General features: G+C 41.3%; 1 protein-coding gene across 1 annotated transcript in view; it reads right to left on the reverse strand.

Moving 5' to 3' along the window:
* Nucleotides 1-19927, reverse strand: part of eIF2D (eukaryotic translation initiation factor 2D) — a 135390-nt gene that overhangs the window by 97053 nt on the left and 18410 nt on the right. The window lies entirely within an intron of this gene.

Raw genomic sequence — 19927 nt, forward strand, 5'->3', positions numbered from 1 at the left:
AGCAGCAAGTATTTAGAAGATTCTGTAGACTATAGAATGTCCTTTCACAAAGGAGTTTCTTTATCCGTACCTTTGCTGCCCCTGTTGTGGTCTCCCTTTTATACAGAAATCTGTGACTTCTGACGTCAGCATCCACATTCCTTCCATATCTGCATGAAAGGTCAACAGTTCCTAAGTTTTGGGAACGAAGGGAAGTTTTATTCCTTCAGCTGGGGGTGGAATGTATGGTAGGCACTATGATTGAATATTGTACATTTTTTTTTGTATGATATAAATATCTGTACAGCACCCTACGACGTCAGGGATCCGTGGGGTGGTTCAAATCACGGCATGGGCTTGTACAGTGGGATCAATGAGAATTACGTGCAAATTGTGCATTACTATTTTCATTAATTTTTCTCTTACATCCTGTGTGTTTTTAAGCGATTGATTTTTTATGTATGCTGGTGCAGAAGTTGTCAACAGCTTGTTTTGAGTTTTATTTTAATTTTTGAAGCTCTTATTGGGTCAAATAAAGTGCACGAACATGGTGATGGACAATTTGCATGGTAATACTCATGGGTTCCACTGTACAGAGTCAACGAAGTTAGTAATAAGTTTGTTTTATGGAGCTTACATTGATACACTTGTATGTTGAATTGTATCTTCTGCAAATATGCTGTATAAAGAAACAAACTGCCGGAGTACTGAGTGAGGCGAGTGTACAATCTTTGTGTGTATCGTTCATCAATTTAATCATAACATCGATCATCCCCATCTTCGCGATTAGCCAAAAGTGACAAAGAAGAGAAGTAAAATGAACTAAATCAATCAATCAATCATGCACATTAAACATTGGTAAAACAATACAAGAATGTTGTTTTGGCTCAATATATATATATATATATATATATATATATATATATATATAGAGAGAGAGAGAGAGAGAGAGAGAGAGAGAGAGAGAGAGAGAGAGAGAGAGAGAGAGAGAGAGAGAGAGAGAGAGAGCTATAGTATGTAAATTGTTCATTTGATTTAAGTTGAAATATTAATTACGTAAATAGTATTTCTGTATTGAGATGTACTATTTTGTATTGTGACTCTTAGATATAAGATTTGAATGTTATGTGTTGAATGGGTTACGAATAATTTCAAGCAATCAGTTTTTCTGCTTTGCGGATTTGACCGACCCCCCCCCCCCCCCCCCCCCATACAACAGACAGCTTCGTTTTGTGCCGTATTTCGTGTTCCTTGCAGGTGACTCAGTGCAATCGGCTAGCGCATTGGTCTTGTGCCTGTTTCAAGAGGGGAGGATGGTGAAACTGGTTCATACGTAGCTTGTTTGTGTGTGCTCAGTGGCGCAGGAACGGGGGGGTACAGGGGTACATTGTACCCCCCTAAATTTTTGAAGGGGGTACTGTACCCCCTAAATCCGTAAATCGAGTTGTACCCCCTGTACCCCCCTTGCTAATTTGACAGCAGACGCAAGGTGCTACAGTTAAAAGAACCTATTTTAAGTTCGCCCAATAAAAAAGTGTATATTGTTTATAACTTATAGGCCTAAACATTATCTTCATTACCACAGAAATTCAAACCATTGTAAACTTATTCTACTACATTGTGGTTGCTACTAGTTTGTTCATTGACCTACATTTCGTGGAAACCTCTTTAAGGAGATGAAAATTGTTTAAAATGTGTGTGGAACGATGGAATCAGATTTGCTCCCAGACAATCAAGCTGCAGACGAATGCTCCTTTTCATAAGGAGAGGGGGTGTACACTTTTCTAAAGAAGTGGTCGCTTCGATTCGAAGATAAGATACAAATCTTCATCAGAAGAATATATGACTGATCCCATTTTCTTTTGAATATCTAAAATGGAATTTTCCAAAACGAAATACTTACACGAACGAGACGAGACACTACAGACCAACTTGGGGGTACAATGTACTGCTGTACCTCACCCACATTTTTCATAACTTTGTAAGAGGCTGTTCGGGAAACTATACTTAAACCTATATATTGAGAGATTTTGAAAATAGAGTCCCGATTAGCCTATCTGAGCATGAAGTGAATCTAGAATAAGTTTTAATAACTTCTGAGTGTAAACCGAAACAAAAATAAACACAAACAAGAACGAGAAGGACCTCGCCACACAGGAGACGAGATGAGGCTGTGACAATTCTCGACTCATCGCATCGCGATATCATTCCTAGGTGAAACGAATTTTTTTCTTAGATATTTAAACAGGGTTCAATTTGCGATATTATCAGAGGAGCGAGGAGGGAATTATTTTTACCTATGTATTAGGTATACTTATAATTGGACATTAATTACTTAAAATCAAATTTTGATATCGAATGCAACACAAACACAACGCCATTTTAAGTTATACCCTAAATTTAAACTGTAAGAAAATTACATTAGTCAGATGAATGCACGAGATAAATTAAACTCACTGCAGGTTCTATTGGTAGATTTTGGATTGGATTCGCAAGGTCTTTTTGAGTGAGATGGGGATTGATTTATTTGGTTTATTTTACTTCGCATTTCTGCCACTTTTGGCTAATCGCGAAGTTGAGGATGAGTGATGATATGATGAAATTGATGAATACTCACAAATAACACCCATCCGCAGGCCGGGATTCGAACCTGGGATCTCTGGCGTCTTAGCACGCTAAGCTAACCCCTCCGACACGGAGGCGGCAAGGTGGGAATGCGATTTGGATTTTCTTTGTAGATGCGAAAATATTTAACTGTGACGCGCACATGCTTTTGCTTATATTGAAGTTTACCTTTTCACATAAACGAGAAATTGACATGTCACTCTAAAATACAGGCATGTATCTGCATTTAATACCACTACATACAAAAAGAAGCCTTGGCCGGTTCTTCATTTGGTTCACCAAAGATTGAAAGGAAAACAAAACTTTTGAGCATACGGCTTTCATTGCTTCCTCCGAGATCTGAAGAATTTCGGTTTTAGTATATGTAATAATAGTACTTTCAGTGCTTGGAGAGTGTCATTAGGTACAGCTAATTATATAACAAATTATGCTTTGTCAAATGTTTCACAAATATTTCAAAGTTAGACTTCTTACGAGTTGATCGGGAACCATCTCAAGTCAGTCTTTTTCTTTTTTTAATACAACGCCCTGCAGATGTCTGAGTAAATACCAAATACGTGGCTTCTAAAAGACATTGAATGTGGTACACATCTGCCATAAATTGTTTAAAGATATATTTATGCGTAGCTATGGGAATTTAAAATTAGAATGAACTGAAGTGGAACTCTATAAGTTGGTTTCTATATCCAGATGATTATTCCTGGTTGGGGTGGTTCAAGATCCTCCTCACCCCCTTTAATCTCAACCTGCATTAAAATGAATAGATGTATCTTTGTTCGCAATTTTCAGATTTCGAACTCCTGATTTTCCGTTCCGTTAAATTCAAATAAGCCCAGAACGAAGTCCAGAGCTATATATGTTTCAGAATTATTATCTGGTTTTAAAATCTGTTTAAAGAAACATAAATTCTAAGAAAAATAAAGAAAAATATAGTTATGCAAATTTTGCATTAAATAACAGGACATTCGTGTGTGCTGTTCTAAAATAGAATATTTCCCATGCCTTCACATTATACCTAAGTATCAAGGACGTATTTCGGAGGGGGTCCAGACACTTCCCTGAAAGACTTACCAAGAAGTAAAAGTAAATAATCAAAATATAATTGTTTAGCATTTGTTATATAATCGATGGTTATTTCCGCTGAACTTATTGGAAGTCAAGGAATTTGGTTCATACGGCTTTGAAGGGTTCCAAAAGATTTATGCACACAACTAATGATAATATCCATAAGATATTAATCAGAAACTTTACTTTTCGTTAATTGGATCTAACTTTTGTTTATTATTCAATAAATATTCAATTATTTTTCTATTTGACATTAAATTCCTTGCCAGGGCAGTTGTTTTACGCAAATCCTGTCGATCTTAACTACATGCAAGCTAGATGCTGTTATATCTCTATTATTTTACTATCTTTTACCTATTCACGTAATAACAACAATACAATATTAATTTACATATTTAATTAATATTTTAATTGTGTTTATACGTAGTATATATGGGAGTCTGAATTTTGTACCCCCCAAATGAAAAACGTTCCTGCGCCACTGTGTGTGCTTTCGGGGTTGAGAACTTAGCTCGCTGTGCTGTACGTTGCGTTCGACTTATCCGTACATGGTAGAGACATCGCCTTTGCCAGACAGATCCAGTGTTGTCAGTTGTATTAGAATTATGGTACATCAATTCTGGCTAGATTGTTCTCTTTTAAAAGTATTACTTGCGGGTGTTGTTCTTCTCTTTACTGTCATAAAAATAAGCCTTTAAAAGCTGTGTTCTCTTGTATCATTACATGCATATTACAGTGTGTGTGCTTGTCAACGGCGATATATGGACATTTAATGAAATTTTTAACGCCGCTGATACATGTACGTCTTCAGGATTTTTTCCAGGAAGGGACAAGCAAGGTATTTTTCCAAGGAAGGGCGGACGACGACAATGAGGCAGAATTTCCTCAAAATAGCATTACTCCCTTTAAAGAAATTCTTCAGTTTGAAGTTATCACATTCCTGCAACGCCCTTGCAATAATTAACATATATTACTGTGACTGAAATGAAATTATATGCGTGAAATATGTTCTTTTGGATTGACTTTCATTTCCGGGTGGCGTGGCCCCCTCCCTTCCGGACGTCCATGCATATGGAGAAATCATTCCAACCAGTCTCGGTTAATGGAATTATAAGGTGACTAGATTTGTTAAATCAATATACAAGAACAACAAAGAAAAATCCGTAATTGTTAATTTTATGCATCATAAGCCACGAGAATCATGGAAGATCTATACTGTAATAATGAATTGAAGGAAATCATGCCGAGTTTTTATTTATAGTCTACCTGTTCAAGTAGGAATGGAAAGGTGAACAAAAAGAATTACAAAAATGTATGTAAAAGAAAACCAAGTATTTCGATCAAGTTATTTCTATAATTGTAATCAACAATGACCAATTGTCCTTTCAACTAAGTATAAGTTTCGATTTGTCTTTTCCCTTGCCTTGCCTTTAATCGTATATTTCTCATGATCCGTAATTTTAAACAAATCCTAGATAAGTCGGTAAAAAAATAGGACACCAAAACTATGGAAAATAAATATACTGTCATAGAGAAATAAACACAAAGGAAACACCAATAACATTAACGCGGGTCAAACCAACACCATTTGTTGTTGAGAGCTGAACTCACATCCACGAACTCGCAGAAATATTCCCATGGAATTCGTTATTCATCTGATATTGAATACCCAATGTCAATGATGCTTTCTGTTATGTAATAGACACTTATGAAGTGAATACATTATTAGGACTTTGCCAGATTTCAGAAAACACACACATACGTAAAATATATGAATAAGAGGTTGTTCATTTGGAAATGAACTTCCAAGTTGTATTTTTATGCTCTTGTGAATAGATGTAAAGGAAAGTGAAGTCTCTTATTGTTAAACAGAATTACAAATTTATATTTGCTTAAGGATTAATTTATCACAATATACATTGCAGTGATACATTCAACATATGTTGAAACAATGCCTTTTGTTATGGACTTTTGGTGGATTTAAGACTCAACAATACGCTATCGAGAATAGACCTACAGTTTAAATCCTACCTAAAGTGGAATTCGAGCCACTATGTCCCTCCTCCAGGTATCGACCCCAGTGCCCCTTCATTACAAGGCGACGTTGTTATCACTATGTTATCGGGGCACAGAACGCTACCTTTTTTTTCCAGTACACATTTATCAATTCTCTCATTATCATCGTCGCGATTAGCCAAAATTCAAAGCAAAGTAACAAAAATCAAATCAAATTCCATCAGTGAGGAAGGCACGTATTGCTCACAGCCCTGTTTTTCAAAATGAAACCATAAAATTCAGGACATGCCCCTATCCAAGTAGGATGCTTCGCCTTTCCTCTGCGCGCTCCTGGCCTTTAGAAGGTCGAATGGATTCTCTGCAGTACGTAGTTTCGACAGCGTTACTCAAACCAATATTCCGGAATAACTCACTTCTCCCGCGGCGTGGACTGTAACGTCGGGCCGATATGCCGAAGTGCTTAGCCCGAACCAGAAGTTGAACCGAAATGAGTTTCAGTCGCGATCCCTGGTGGCAGGAAATGAGAGAGTGGTCCCATTCTCTCAACTTATAAAACCACAGGTGGCACACCTGCTATTAAAATATATTGTCCACAGAAGTAGTAGTAGAGTAGTAAAAGTGATAATCAAAATAGTAATAATAATAATAATATCGCTCTCTTCACGAAAACAGTCCAGTGAAGATCGAAGCTTCCCCTTGCCTCCTCCACACCCCTGGCCCTCCAAGTTTGCCACACTTCTTCTACGCTTCACAGTTGACACATTGCGCGTTGTACGTATGCGGTTGATTGTGCCTTCCCTGGTGTCTTGTGTAAGGATTATTCCTTGCTTATTGGCAACACTGTAGGTGAGTGACGTGATCTTGACTGGAATGTTTCCGTGGCGTTAGCTTTAGTATAATCAGTTTTATAACAACAATAACGGGAGATATTCAAATGCCTTACAAATTCCACAAACAAAATTACTAATGTACTCGGAACCTTTGATCGTTAGTTTTCTGTATACACTCGTATTATCCAACCTCGGAGCGCTCCGGAGTCGCTCCGGAGCGAGAAGCGATATTCTAAGATCTTGCCCACTCCGCTCCGGAGCGGAGCGAGAAAGTTTCCAACTTCCTCTGCTCCGATCCGGGGCGGAGCGTGTCACGGTAGCGCTCCGCTCCGGAGCGGAGTGAACCATTTTCTAAAATTTCGCTCCTCGCTCCGTAGCGGAGCGAGAAATTTTCCGATTCCCGCTGCTCCGCTCCGGAGCGGAGCGAACCATTTCTTAGAATCTCGCTCCGGAGCGTGGGAAACAACCGGAGCGTTGATCCGCTCCGCTCCGAAACCCTGGATGCGAGGCGGATGCACCAATTAACACTTGAGAGGGAACAGGATTGCGTGAAGAGGGGGGTGCAGTTACCAGCCTGTCACAGCAGCATGTACTGCTTCGCTCTGCCCACTCGATTTCCTCCCCTTCTCTGATGCTATGCATGGCCTTACTCCAGAGATAGTTGGGATAGGGTATAGTCAGAAAACTGTTTCATACTTCCACTACCCCACAGCCAGGCACGTAACCAAGGGGGCTCGAGCCCCCCTCCAAATGTTCAGTTTACACTAGGTAAATTGAGGTTTTTGGTTTCTTGTGGTGGGAAATAAAATAATGTGACGATAATTTAAGGAGAGAAATAATTATCGAGGCAAGATGGAGAATGTTCTATAACCCTCTTATTGTTAATGCGCGTATCCAAGGTGGGGATTAGGGGGCTCGACACCCCTCCCAGGAAATTTTTCAGTTTAAACTAGATAAAATTAGGTTTTTCGCTTCTTGAAAAATGTGACGATAATTTAAGAAGATAAATAATTATTGAGGCAAGACTGAGAATGTTCTATAACCTTGTCATTGTTAATAGCACGTATCCAAGGTGGGGATGAGGGAGTTCGAGCCCCCTTCAGGAAATTTTTCTCCTTACGATAGATGAAATTAGTTTTTTGGCTTCTTGAATAATGTGATGATAATTCGAGAAAAATAATTATCGAGACAAGATGGAGAATGTTCTATAACCCTGTTATTGTTAATAGTACGTATCCAACGTGGGGATCAGGGGATTTTTTCAGTTTACACTATATAAAATTAGGATTTTGTCTTCTTGTACAATGTGACGATAATTCAAGGAGAGAAGTAATTATCACGGCAAGACTGAGAATGTTCCATGTTCTTTTTGATAATATTGCACGTAAACTTTTCTTGTGCTTTCGGTGTTGTCGCAGCAAACTTGAGCACTATGTGAAGATTGGAAACTGCACAACAAAGGTAGTTAGGCGCCACATGTAGGACGATTCTTTGTAATTCTTAATCTCTGGAAAGCGCGTGTGGAAACGTTCTTGAATAGAAGGAGTCGAACTACTAGCAATATTATCGAATAGTTTTATCTTCGGAACGTTCTAGAATATAATGAGAATATAAATATGCAGCTTCAATTTCCCGGTTGATCTGTACAACAGAATCGGTTAATGAGACTTCAGGGGTAAGTGTAACAGTTCATACAGTCGATTAGCGATTAGTCAAGTGTCCATTTTCGACCCTGTCATTTTGTGGTCATGTCTTTTATCGACTCTGTCATTTTGCGACCCTGTCTTTTATCGACTCTGTCATTTTGCGACCGTGTCTTATCGACCCTGTCATTTTGAGACCGTGTCTGTTATCGACATTGTCATTTTGCGACCATGTGTTTTATGCACAGTTTCATTTTTCGACCCCGTCATTTCGTGACCGTTTAATTTTTCGACCCCGTCATTTCGTGACAGTTTCATTTTTCGACCCCGTCATTTCGTGACAGTTTCATTTTTCGACCCCGTCATTTTGTGACCGTTTCTTTTATCGACCCTGTCATTTTGGAGGAGGTGTATTGATCAGTTGATTTTTTTCCCCGTTATTTTGGACCATAATGTCGGAACTATACAATTGTATGTTTAGTTCTAGCTGTAATATTACCATAGCATTGGTGGTCACATCTGATACTCCAACAGCATTTCGCCGACCACCGTAGTGGAATAGTTAGCACAGAGCTCTACGATGCCAGGGGTTACGGGCATAGGCGTGCGCACGTGGGGGGTGGCAATTGCCTCCCCTAATCACGGACGTTCGCAGAGGGTTTTTTTTCCCCACGAAGGGACAAGCAAGGTATTTTTATATGGGACATATTACCCCGTGCTGCCCGCTCAAAAAAAGACCACTTGAATTTGAAATTATCGTATTCCTGCGTCCCCATTACATAATAATTAATGTAAATTACTGGCCATCCTTGCTCCCCTTCCAGGCGTTTCCTGCCCCTACATTATTATACTTTCACCTAGAAATTTAGTGTAGAGGAATCTTAACTGTTATTTAACGATATTACTCTCTTAAAGAAATTAAAGTATTAAGCTGATGAAAGTTTAAAGCAACTACGGGGAAAGGGGGTGCAGTGGCGTAAACACAAGGACGCAGGGTGCATTGCCTTTTCCCAACCTTGGACGGAAATCATTTCTAGGGGGGCAAACATTGTAGTAAAATAAAGCAAGGCTACCAGAATCTAAGATTAGCAGGACAAAAGGATACTCAAAATGGAATTAGTTCTCACGTCTTTCATGCATTATTTCTTCCAGACAGCCAGGAGCACCTGCAGGGGAGGAGCTCAGAGGGGGCAATTGCATTTCTCGACTTCAAATTTTATACAAATAAAAATATATTTCGTAAAATTTTCTTGCTCGCTTCGCTCGCACTATCTGTTTTTCTTACAGTCTTGTCACGTTCTAGGGGCCGGCGAAAGTTGCCTGTGGACGCCGAATGATCTGAATGAGAAAAATTGTAAAAGAATGCCATGGCGTCCCGTGAAAATTTTGCATCATATTTAATCAATATTGTTTTCAATTTGTATAAATTTGGATCGAAAAATTTCTTATTCGCTTCGCTCGCAGTTTCATTCTTTTCTGTAATGCATTGTAAATTATACTGTGCGACAATGAAAATTGCCACAGAACAAAAACATGTGCTTCAGTGCCCTGATGACAATAGTGAAAACCGTTTTTCGCTATCACCGAAACTTTTCTCTGGAAACGCAATTTTATCAGCACATGACTGCATGTTGTTGTTGTTTCTCTGCTCATCAGCACAGCCTGTTACTAGGGCTCGACAGCGCATAGGGGAGGGTGTGGAGAGGGAAGGGATATATAGCCACTTGGGTGAGGTATAATGCAGTTGCAGTTATTTGCATCACTCAGTTGCTAGAGGGATCACGCAGTGTCTCTTCCTGCAGTGTGTGTCCTGCAAAACGCCTAACGTGAAGAATTCTGTTTGTGCGTGTTTGCTTGTTTCTTGTGTTCAGCGATGTCTAGGAAGTGTGTTAATCCACCAAACCTTTTCTGTTATGTGTGTGGTGAGTTTACCACTAAGTCCCAAAGACATTCCATTTCCCCGCTCATCAAAAAGGCGTGCGAGTTGTATTTTGAATCAAAGGTAAATGAGGGTAAGTGTTTGACACCACAGAACTGTTTCTCACGTTGCTCCCGCTATTTAAGAGGCTGGTTGCATGGAACCCACCCATCTATTCTATTTGCCGTACCACAGTTGTGGAGGGAACCTAGAGACCACATAACAGATTGCTACTTTTGTTTAACGAAAGTAACAGGAATCTCAAGTAAATCAAAACACACAGTTTCATATCCAAATTTGGAATCTGCAATGCACCCAGTTCCAAAACCAGCAGCGGAATGGACAATGGAAAATGTAACAGACGATGGTAGTGACCAACCAAAAGATCACGAAGATCTTGATTACACACCATCTACATCACAGCCCCAACCACAGCCATTGTCACATGCAGAATTGAACGATCTTGTAAGAGATCTAAATCTTTCAAAAAGGCAAGCAGACTTACTTGGGTCTCGTCTTCAAGAAAGATACCTGCTACAACCAAACACTGGTGTATCATTCCATAAACGACAGCTTGGTCTTTCCACTTTTTTCTCAATGGCAGAAAGTCTGGTATACTTTAATGACATAAATGGGCTGCTTACAGAATTTGGAATGATTCACAATCTTGAAGAATGACGCCTATTCATAGATTCCTCAAAAACTAGTCTCAAAGCTGTTCTCTTGCATAACGGAAACAAGAAACCTTCGATACCAGCGACCCATTCCGTTCAGTTAAAAGAAACCTGCGAGAACATGGGACTACTTCTGAAGTATATTGGCTATTCGAACCACTAATGGAAAATCTGTGGTGATCTCAAAGTTCTAGGGCTTGTGCTGGGAATGCAGACTGGTTACACAAAATTGCTGTTTCTTGTGCCACTGTGACAGTAGGGCAAGGAAAGACCATTATGTAGTGAAACAGTGGCCTTCGAGAGAACGCTTCAATCCGGATGAAAAAAATGTGTCGCATGAACCCCTTGTTGACAAAGACAGTGTGCTGTTACCACCGCTCCCTGCTCAATCTGAAATTGGGCTTCATGAAGAATTTTGTGAAAGCAATGGACAAAGATGGCAGGGGTTTTGAATTTTTACTGTCCAAATTTCCTGCGATTAGTACTGCAAAAATTAAAGAAGGTATTTTCATTGGTCCTCAGATTCGTGACTTGATGAAAGACATAACCTTTGAAGAGTTGCTGACAGATACTGAGATGGCAGCTTGGCTTGCCTTTAAAGATGTATGCAACAATTTATTGGGTAACGTCAGATCTGACAATTACAGGAAACTGACGGAACACATGCTGGACTGTTACAAGATTATGGGGTGCAACATGTCTTTGAACATACATTTCCTGCATTCTCATTTGTATTTTTTCCCACCTAATCTCGAAGATGTGAGTGACGAACATGGTGAGCGATTTCACCAAGATATCTCTGCCATGGAAAGACGATATAAGGGAAGATGGTCACCAAACCTTTTGGCAGATTACTCCTGGACACTCCTACAAGAAGTTTCACCATCCGTTCACAAACGGAAAGTTTTCAGGACACATTTCTAACTTGTAAGTTAAGTACATTTCAAGCTTTTTGCAGCTTCTCGTTCTTTTTTTATGTTTTGAAATACAAACAATTAATTTTGTTCCATGATCTGTATTTATCCAGGTACAGGATCCTCCTGTACTATAATGAAGTTGTTTCCAAGTGTCGCGACAGTTGCTACTTTGTTTTTCATGAATTACAATCTATTGCTAACTATATGAAATATAGGCTAAGTGGTACATGTGGCATATCTTTTCCAGAAAAATTGGTACGTGATGGAACATTTCTGATTTCATTTTCGTAATCAGCGTATTTGATTTAGTAAAGAACACCTTCTCTCATTTCGCGGCAAGACACAAACTTCAAATTTGTTGCACTGTGAGAGAAGTGTGAACAACCAAGTACTTCAGACAGTTGCTGTGTCAACACTTTGGTTTGGAGGAAAGGGAGTGCGCGCATTTTAAAGACAATTTATATCACTTTTGCTGTTGGTTTGTTATAGGGCGGATGAATTGATTATGTTATTTTGTTTTTCATTTGATTTGCTTTATTTTACTTCGCTTTTTGTGCCACTTTTGGCAAATTTGCGAAGATTGAGATGAGTGATGAAACTGATTAATGGACAATCACAAACATCCAAGCCAAGATCGGGATTCGAACCCAGGACCCCTGGCGTCGTGATTATGTAATGCATTTAAATATTATGTTACATACATACATACATACACACACACACACATATATATATATATATATATATATATGTGTGTGTGTGTGTGTGTGTGTGTGTGTGTGTGTGTGTGTGTGTGTGTGTGTGTGTGTGTGTGTGTGTAGGGTGTTCCGTATAGGACGCCGAATTAGAAAATTAAATAAAAATAAGGAAAATATCATAAAAATAGTTGTATTTCACATATATGTAAGTAATAACATCTCCCATTTACGTATGAAAGACCATGTTAGGCATATGTCCATCCCTACTGAGTCTGCATGCATTTATAGGCTCCACAGAATTATTGATAACCCTCTCGCAGATGTCTGTCCCGATGTCTCCAATCACCTGTAAGATTTCCGCCATCAGTTCCAAAAGGGTTCGTGGTTTGTTGGTGTACACCTGTGATTTCACAAATCCCCATAAGAAGAAATCACAGGGTGTAAGATCACACTCTGCCTGTCAAAACCCACACCACACAGTCGTTCTCAGCGGATGGATGGATTTCACGCTCCTGGATTACGGTATTCGAGGATTTTCGGAAGGAAACCACAGCAAACGAGTCAAAACAATTGAGGCTACATTAATCGGCATGACAAAAGATGCCAACGGGTAAGAACAATACAATAAAACTAGATTCAAATTCGGCGTCCTATACGGAACACCCTTTATATATATATATATATATATATATATATATATATATATATATATATATATATATATATATATATATATATATATATATATATACAGGGTGATTCTAAAGGTATAGTACAAACGAAAACCACAGATACCTCCCATGAAATAGAGACGAAAGTTCCCCTTCCACTTTGCCGAGAGATGCCTCCGTGAGGAGCTAGACAACGCCGAAAACGTGTGAAAATGAACTTCACACCTCTGTACAGCCAGTACCAGTGAAGATAGAAAGGCGGAACAAACGAAGTCAAAAGGAACACCAAAGTCGCCCATCCGAAAAACACTAGGCGGCAGCTGCGCAACGCATGCGCATGGGGTTCCACAAAGGAAATAGGAGTGTCCCGCAAGACAAGTGAAGGGAAAGGGTAGCGATCGACAACGGTAGGGACAAAAGAAGCTATGAAGCATGAATAGGGTTACCAGATCGCTGTAAGGGAAATGTAGGACATGCTGTCCCAAAATGTAGGACATTAAGTCAAAATGTAGGACACAAAACATTCTCAATAAATAATATATATATTTCTATAGAACACGTCAGAAAGTAGTTGAAAAATGACACTTTTCAGTTTTAAAGAAATGAATTCTTCATGAATTTTTAAGTGCAAAATTTCAAACCTTGCAATCATACTAATCAATGCACCTGTTACTACATGATTTAAGTGGTACTTCTCAGAGAAGACAATTTTTATCAAAATTTCAGGTATAGTCAAACTATATTTATGTTAGAGTGGACAGTCGAAGTCTTTGAAATTATGCCATACATTTTACAGACTTTATGAAAAATAATTTCTCTCGTGAGTCTGTTGTGCTGATGGTAATGGAAGTACTCCCTCAACATTGGAATTATGATCTGTAATGGCAAAGAAATATTCAGCAATTTCCGTTAAGTTAAGATAAAAACTGAAGTTGAATTTAAGAAGAGAATTAGATCTGCTTTCTCGTATCAATGCATCCTGAACTGTGTTTGGCAGACAAGCGAGGCTTTGGCGTCTAGACTCTCACCCTCTCAGCCAGTATAATCTCATGTGGGGCTTGTGTCGGTTGTCCCTATATGTTTGTGACTCTCCCTTCATCTTACCATCATTCATCTTCATGATTAGCCAAAGGGACAGAAAAAAGTGAAGTAAAATAAACCAAATCAATAAATCAGTCATAATAGCAAGAATTCTTGACCACAAGAATAATTTATTACCTTTTTATTGACTTCTTGACCTGCTTGTTGATTTCTTTACTATTTCTTGACTACCATGACTTTCTTGACTGGCAGACACCCTGAATAACTTTGTTCTCTATACCCCTGCTTTACAATCAAATTATATTGAATAAGAATGGGCAACACCTTGTTCCATCAGTATAAACCCTAAGGCAAGAAATTCTGCTCAGGCATTGAACAGTGACGTTATCAGAAAGTGGTCCCAAAACTTTATTCATTAATTGCTTCCTTTTTCCCGTTTGTTTAAAGCAGGACAAACTTCTTTTCTTTTTGGGCAATGACTGAATCAAAATAAATTTAACTATTGAGTAAGGAAGCGCAGTCCATAGACTTGTAACTTGTTTAATTTTACTTTTACGTATATTCCTAATTAATATTATGTGATGCTCAAAATGTAGGACATTTATGATATTTTTCAAATTCCTCCCGGACGCCGGACATAAGGATAGAATGTAGGACATGTCCGGGAAAAACCGGACGTCTGGTAACCCTAAGCATGAAGTAACAATTGCACAGCGGGGAACAAACACCATGACTGAAGCAGTGCAGTCGAGAAAAGTAGTGCGGGGTTGCAGAACCACGGGAGGACGACGTAGGATGTAAAAACACACCGAGAATGCAAGCAAAGTGGTCCGTGACACTCGACAGGCAACAGACGCGTAGATGGTTCGGGGCAGAAATGGCGGCGCTGGCGGTGCAGCGCAAGGGGAGTCCCCAAAACACAGTGGGGAGACACCGCAGCAAGAACAAAGCACGGTGCAACAAAAGAGAAAGAGGACCGGACGGGGAATGGTACCTGCCAAGGAGACAACAAATGCGGGACGAGGGATTCCCCGTAGCAGCACCGAGGGGATGTCACACAGAGGTCGTGCGCCAGCAGGACAAACACAGCAACTACGGGCACAGGAGGTTATTGCTAATGAAAGGTGCACGTACAGATAGGACCACGTACCCCATACTGACGTTGTAACAAACGTCGTGATGGGGCCCAATCAGCCTCTTAGAAATGAAGCCGGAGGCACATCGCTGGGTGGGAGCGGGCGAAAGGCTGCTGGAGTGTCGTACGGACCCCACCACTCCGTACGGTGGACGACACTAATGGACGAGGTCGGAATGTTTCCATCCCGATCACCAGGTCCACCGTTCCCAGACCTGACGCGGCTGCTTGCTTCCGAGCGCAACCCCAGCCGAACAACTCGAGTCCCTCCTCGGCCGCAGCCTTCCGCTCCGAAACCAAGCGTGGCCTCACACCACCGCAGCCGCACACTGCCGCGTGGGTGTGAGACCGGGCCGAGCAAGGCTGGACAGATAAACTGCGTGGGACAATCGTGTAATGAAGCTACGTGGGGGTATGCACGTCTGTTCAACTGCTGGGTTACCCCACATTCGTGTACACAAACACCACACGATCGTACGTAGTGCTCCCCGTCGGCTCGAGCAAGACGGACGAAGTACGTGTTGTGGGTGAATGGGGCAAGAATGAAGGACGCTACATGTGTTCCACGATGACAAGGCCCCAGAGTACATGGTCAGGTAGTGAAGAGCACAGGCACGGGTGGCTCAGGAACGTCAGCTGATTGTACCACAGCGCCGTGCGGACGTGTGGGCTGATTGGAAGTGCAGCGTCAGGAAGCGTGTCAGTGAAAGAGCCGGTGCGGTGGTGGTGTGCTTGACGTACGACAATTGAGTACGTTGTTTCGAAGCCGTTGTGACCAGTGTATGTGTGTGTGCCACCTGTGCACTGCAGTACAGTATTCCATAATTGGCACTATCCTCACCGTACCATGGAACGCTACACATTTGTAGAACTGAGGGACATGCATTTTGTCTACGGCCTTGCAGATGGCAATGGCCGAGCAGCTGCACGCCTTTATCGCGGACGGTATCCGGAGAGGCGACAACCCGACAGCAGGTTGTTTTCGAACGTGCACCGTACCCTTGGTGAATCGGGTGTGTTACGTGCAGGCCATCATGTCGGTCACCCAAGACATGTGCGCACCGCGGCGGTCGAGGAGGACGTACTTGCTCGCGTGGACGACACACCGTCCACTAGCACCCGTAGCATTGCACGTGCAGTGGGAGTATCACAGTCGACAGTGTGGCGTGTCCTTCATGATGATCTGCTGTATCCCTATCATCCACAGCGAGTCCACGCGTTGCAGGCTGGGGATTACCCACGAGGTGTGGAATTCTGTCAACGACTGTTGCAGTTTTGTACCGACGATCCCCGTTTTTTGCGCCATGTGCTTTTCACGGACGAGGCAACATTCACCCGTGAGGGCATCTTCAATTGCCGAAACAGCCATGTGTGGGATTATGAAAATCCACATGCAGCAGTCGAGATGCACCATCAGACCCAGTTTGCAGTGAATATCTGGGCAGGTATCATCGATGAACAGATTATCGGTCCATACCTGCTGCCACCACGTTTAAATGGCCGCCTCTATCGCACCTTTCTTGCATCAGTCCTTCCAGAGCTGCTAGAAGATGTACCCCTCAACGTGCGACATCGTATGTGGTTTCAATTGGATGGAGCGCCTGCACATTTTGATGGCACAGTGCGAACCCTTTTGCACCGTACCTACCCACAGCGCTGGATCGGCAGAGAGGGCCCCGTCCCCTGGCCCGCCCGTTCGCCTGACCTCACACCAATGGATTTCTTCTTGTGGGGCCATGTGAAAACACTCGTCTACGAGACCCCGGTGCCTGACAAGGAAACATTGGTAGCGCGGATACTTGCAGCATCGGCCGAGGTGTGTACCATGCCAGGGATGTTTGATAGGGTTCGCCAGAATTTCCTGCGACGCTGCAATGCCTGCATTGAATGTGGTGGTCGTCAATTTGAGCAACTTTTGTAACAACGTCAGTCCGGGGTACGACTACGTACTACGTACTATTCCTATCTGTAAGTGCACCTTTGCGTGGCAATAAACCTCCTGTGCCCGTAGTTGCTGTGTTTGTCCTGCTGGCGCACGACCTCTGTGTGACATCCCCTCGGTGCTGCTACGGGGAATCCCTCGTCCCGCATTTGTTGTCTCCTTGACAGGTACACTTCGCAACTTCTTATTTGACCGCCCTGAAAAATTTCAAAGTCCGGAATTCGTAAATTTGGCAGCATAGCGCTTCAGAGCCAACTAAGAGTAGCCAACTTTGCAACATTTCTTCTTCCTGAATGAAAACGCTCGTGATTTTTTTTTTTTCATTCTTTCACATTCCATAAAGTAAAGATACCCTAAAGCACTAATAAAATACATGAGTAGACAAAAAAATGTTAAGTAGAAATACGAATGTTGAAAATATTTCAAGATTCCTCGCTCTGAATTTGAAAAGAGGTAAATTTATGTGCATTTTGAAACACTGAACAAGTTCTCATCCACTTGGAAAGAATTGCCGTCACATTTGAATGCAAGGAGGCAAATTCATGATGATTTTATACGAAATTTTTATGAAAGATACCTTGCACAACACCAAACGATTCTGGAAAGTGTGTCTTTTCCTTGGTTATTGGCGAAAAATGGTTCGAAACTCCGGCACAAGGTTTCTTCAACTGAGATCAACGTGCTTTACTGAGGTTTTCGTTAGAAATCTCCTGGAGTAGTTGGTTAGATGACAACACTTTTCATTTTTTACTGTTTTCGTCAAGATCGAAACATCGTAGGTTCAAATCCCACCCCTTCCTGATTATGTTTTCTTTTTTATTTACCGAATACGAAGTGTTGTAATAACGTAATATAAGATTATATGATATTACTGTAAATATTTATGCGATGCATACTCAGTGGCGGCGATTGAGTTCCAAAACTGATGGGGCAAGGTGTCAAAACTGGGGGTTTCCCTTGGGAGATAAGGTTTAGCATAGTGGGAGGGCAACTGTTCCTCTACCCCCCCCCCCCCCCGTCTAATCGTTGCCACTGTGCATGCCTCAAGTAATATTTCTACTAATGTTCTTAAACTTTCAGTGATTGGCAGGATGTAGGAAAAACGTATCCTTTCATTCAGCTGTCATAAGTTATGTTAACACATACGCGTATTTAAGAACTTATATGTCATTAATATCTGTTCTTAAACAGGATGTTGTAATCAAGGGGTCCCGGGCTCAACACCCGGTGGAGGCACGTTGCTTCGGATTCTAGTTTAAAATATAGATCCAGTACCGAATAGTCTGTCTGTGCAGCAAGTAGACTTAAAACAACAATAGAGAAACATATACAAATCAGCGGCGTATACTGTGGGTCATCTAGGTAATAGCAGATGACCCGGCTGTATTTCTTTTTTTTTAAAAAAAAAAATGTATATATATACACATTTCTTCCCAATTTTCTTCCAAACCAATTTCGATGCATACATTTCCTTGCTTCCAGCGCGCGAATACTTCCAATCGTTTGCCTCCGAATGTCCGGGAACCTTTCTCCAGCCGGTGGAATGTCTACAGGGAATCTCACCCTGACGTCATTCCTCCCGCTTCCCTTGCAACCCTTGGCGAGGAGGGAGGTGAAAGGAAAGAGGGGGAGGAAACATTGCTTTTCAGGCGCGGTGATTCCGTGCCCAGGGTAAGCTCCTTCTTGTGAGAGTCCACCGGTCGCACTCTCAACCTTCAGAGCCTCTCCATTCCCTCCGCTGAATAGGGAAAACATACCCGGTAGAGTGCGAAGAACAGGAAAACTGAATAACATGGGCAAACCAATTCTACGCTAATTTTCACTTTACATTTGCTTCTGTCTTGCTGATTTCTGTTACTTGAACATAAATTTATCAAAAGGGAAAAACTTAAATATTGAAGATGAAGCAAACTGAATTAAAATTCAAAGCTTAAGAAATTAAAGCACCTATTTGCTGACTCCCCCCAATCCTTGTATTTACAAAAATAGTGATTGTTTCTCCTCTCTAATCTTCAAAAGCAGCGAGAATACTTCTTTCACGGAACTGAATATTTTTTAAAGGGAAAGATATGAAAAATAAATTATATATATTAGTTAATTTAAGTTGCTATATTCCGCCTGTTTAGATTAATAGTGATGAAGATGAACGAATTAAACATAAACGAAAAAAACACATCAGGCACGTAACCAGGTGGAGGACTCGGGGGGGCTGAAACCCCCCCTCCCCGAAATCCTACAAATATCTAATTTAAAAATCCTCCTCCGTAGTCGAGCGGGTTAAGGCGTTCACTCGTCTTGAGATCGTTCGCTGCGGGACGGCGTAGGTTCGAATCCGGCTCTGGTCGGAATTTATTCAGCCTACGTATAGGGCCGGTGGCAACCCACCATCCTGAGGAAATTGGGAAGCTCCGAGTGAGTGAGCGTAACCTGGTCAAGAAGACCTACAACAACGGCTGGGGGTTCGTCGGGCTGATCACTCGTCACCCCAACACTGGTCTGAGACCTCCACGCTATAACAGGTGACGGCGGAACAGTGTGGGAGGGAGACCAGCAGTCGGTAGGTAAGCCAAGGCCCGCCAAGGTGCTGTCGAGCTGTAGGGTTATTATCTAATTTAAAAAGTGTATAGTGATAATTAATTTTACTTCATTAGCAGGATTAAACACTTTGCATAATACGTTGTAATAATCTGAGATTCATCTTCAGGACTTCTAACCCCACTGTTTCAACTTTATGTGGCGGCTGCTAATAAGGGATGATCCCCATCCCGAAATA

This window comes from Lepisma saccharinum, chromosome 2, assembly GCF_977018435.1.
Source record: "Lepisma saccharinum chromosome 2, izLepSacc3.1, whole genome shotgun sequence".
NCBI classification, from domain to species: Eukaryota; Metazoa; Arthropoda; class Insecta; order Zygentoma; family Lepismatidae; genus Lepisma; species Lepisma saccharinum.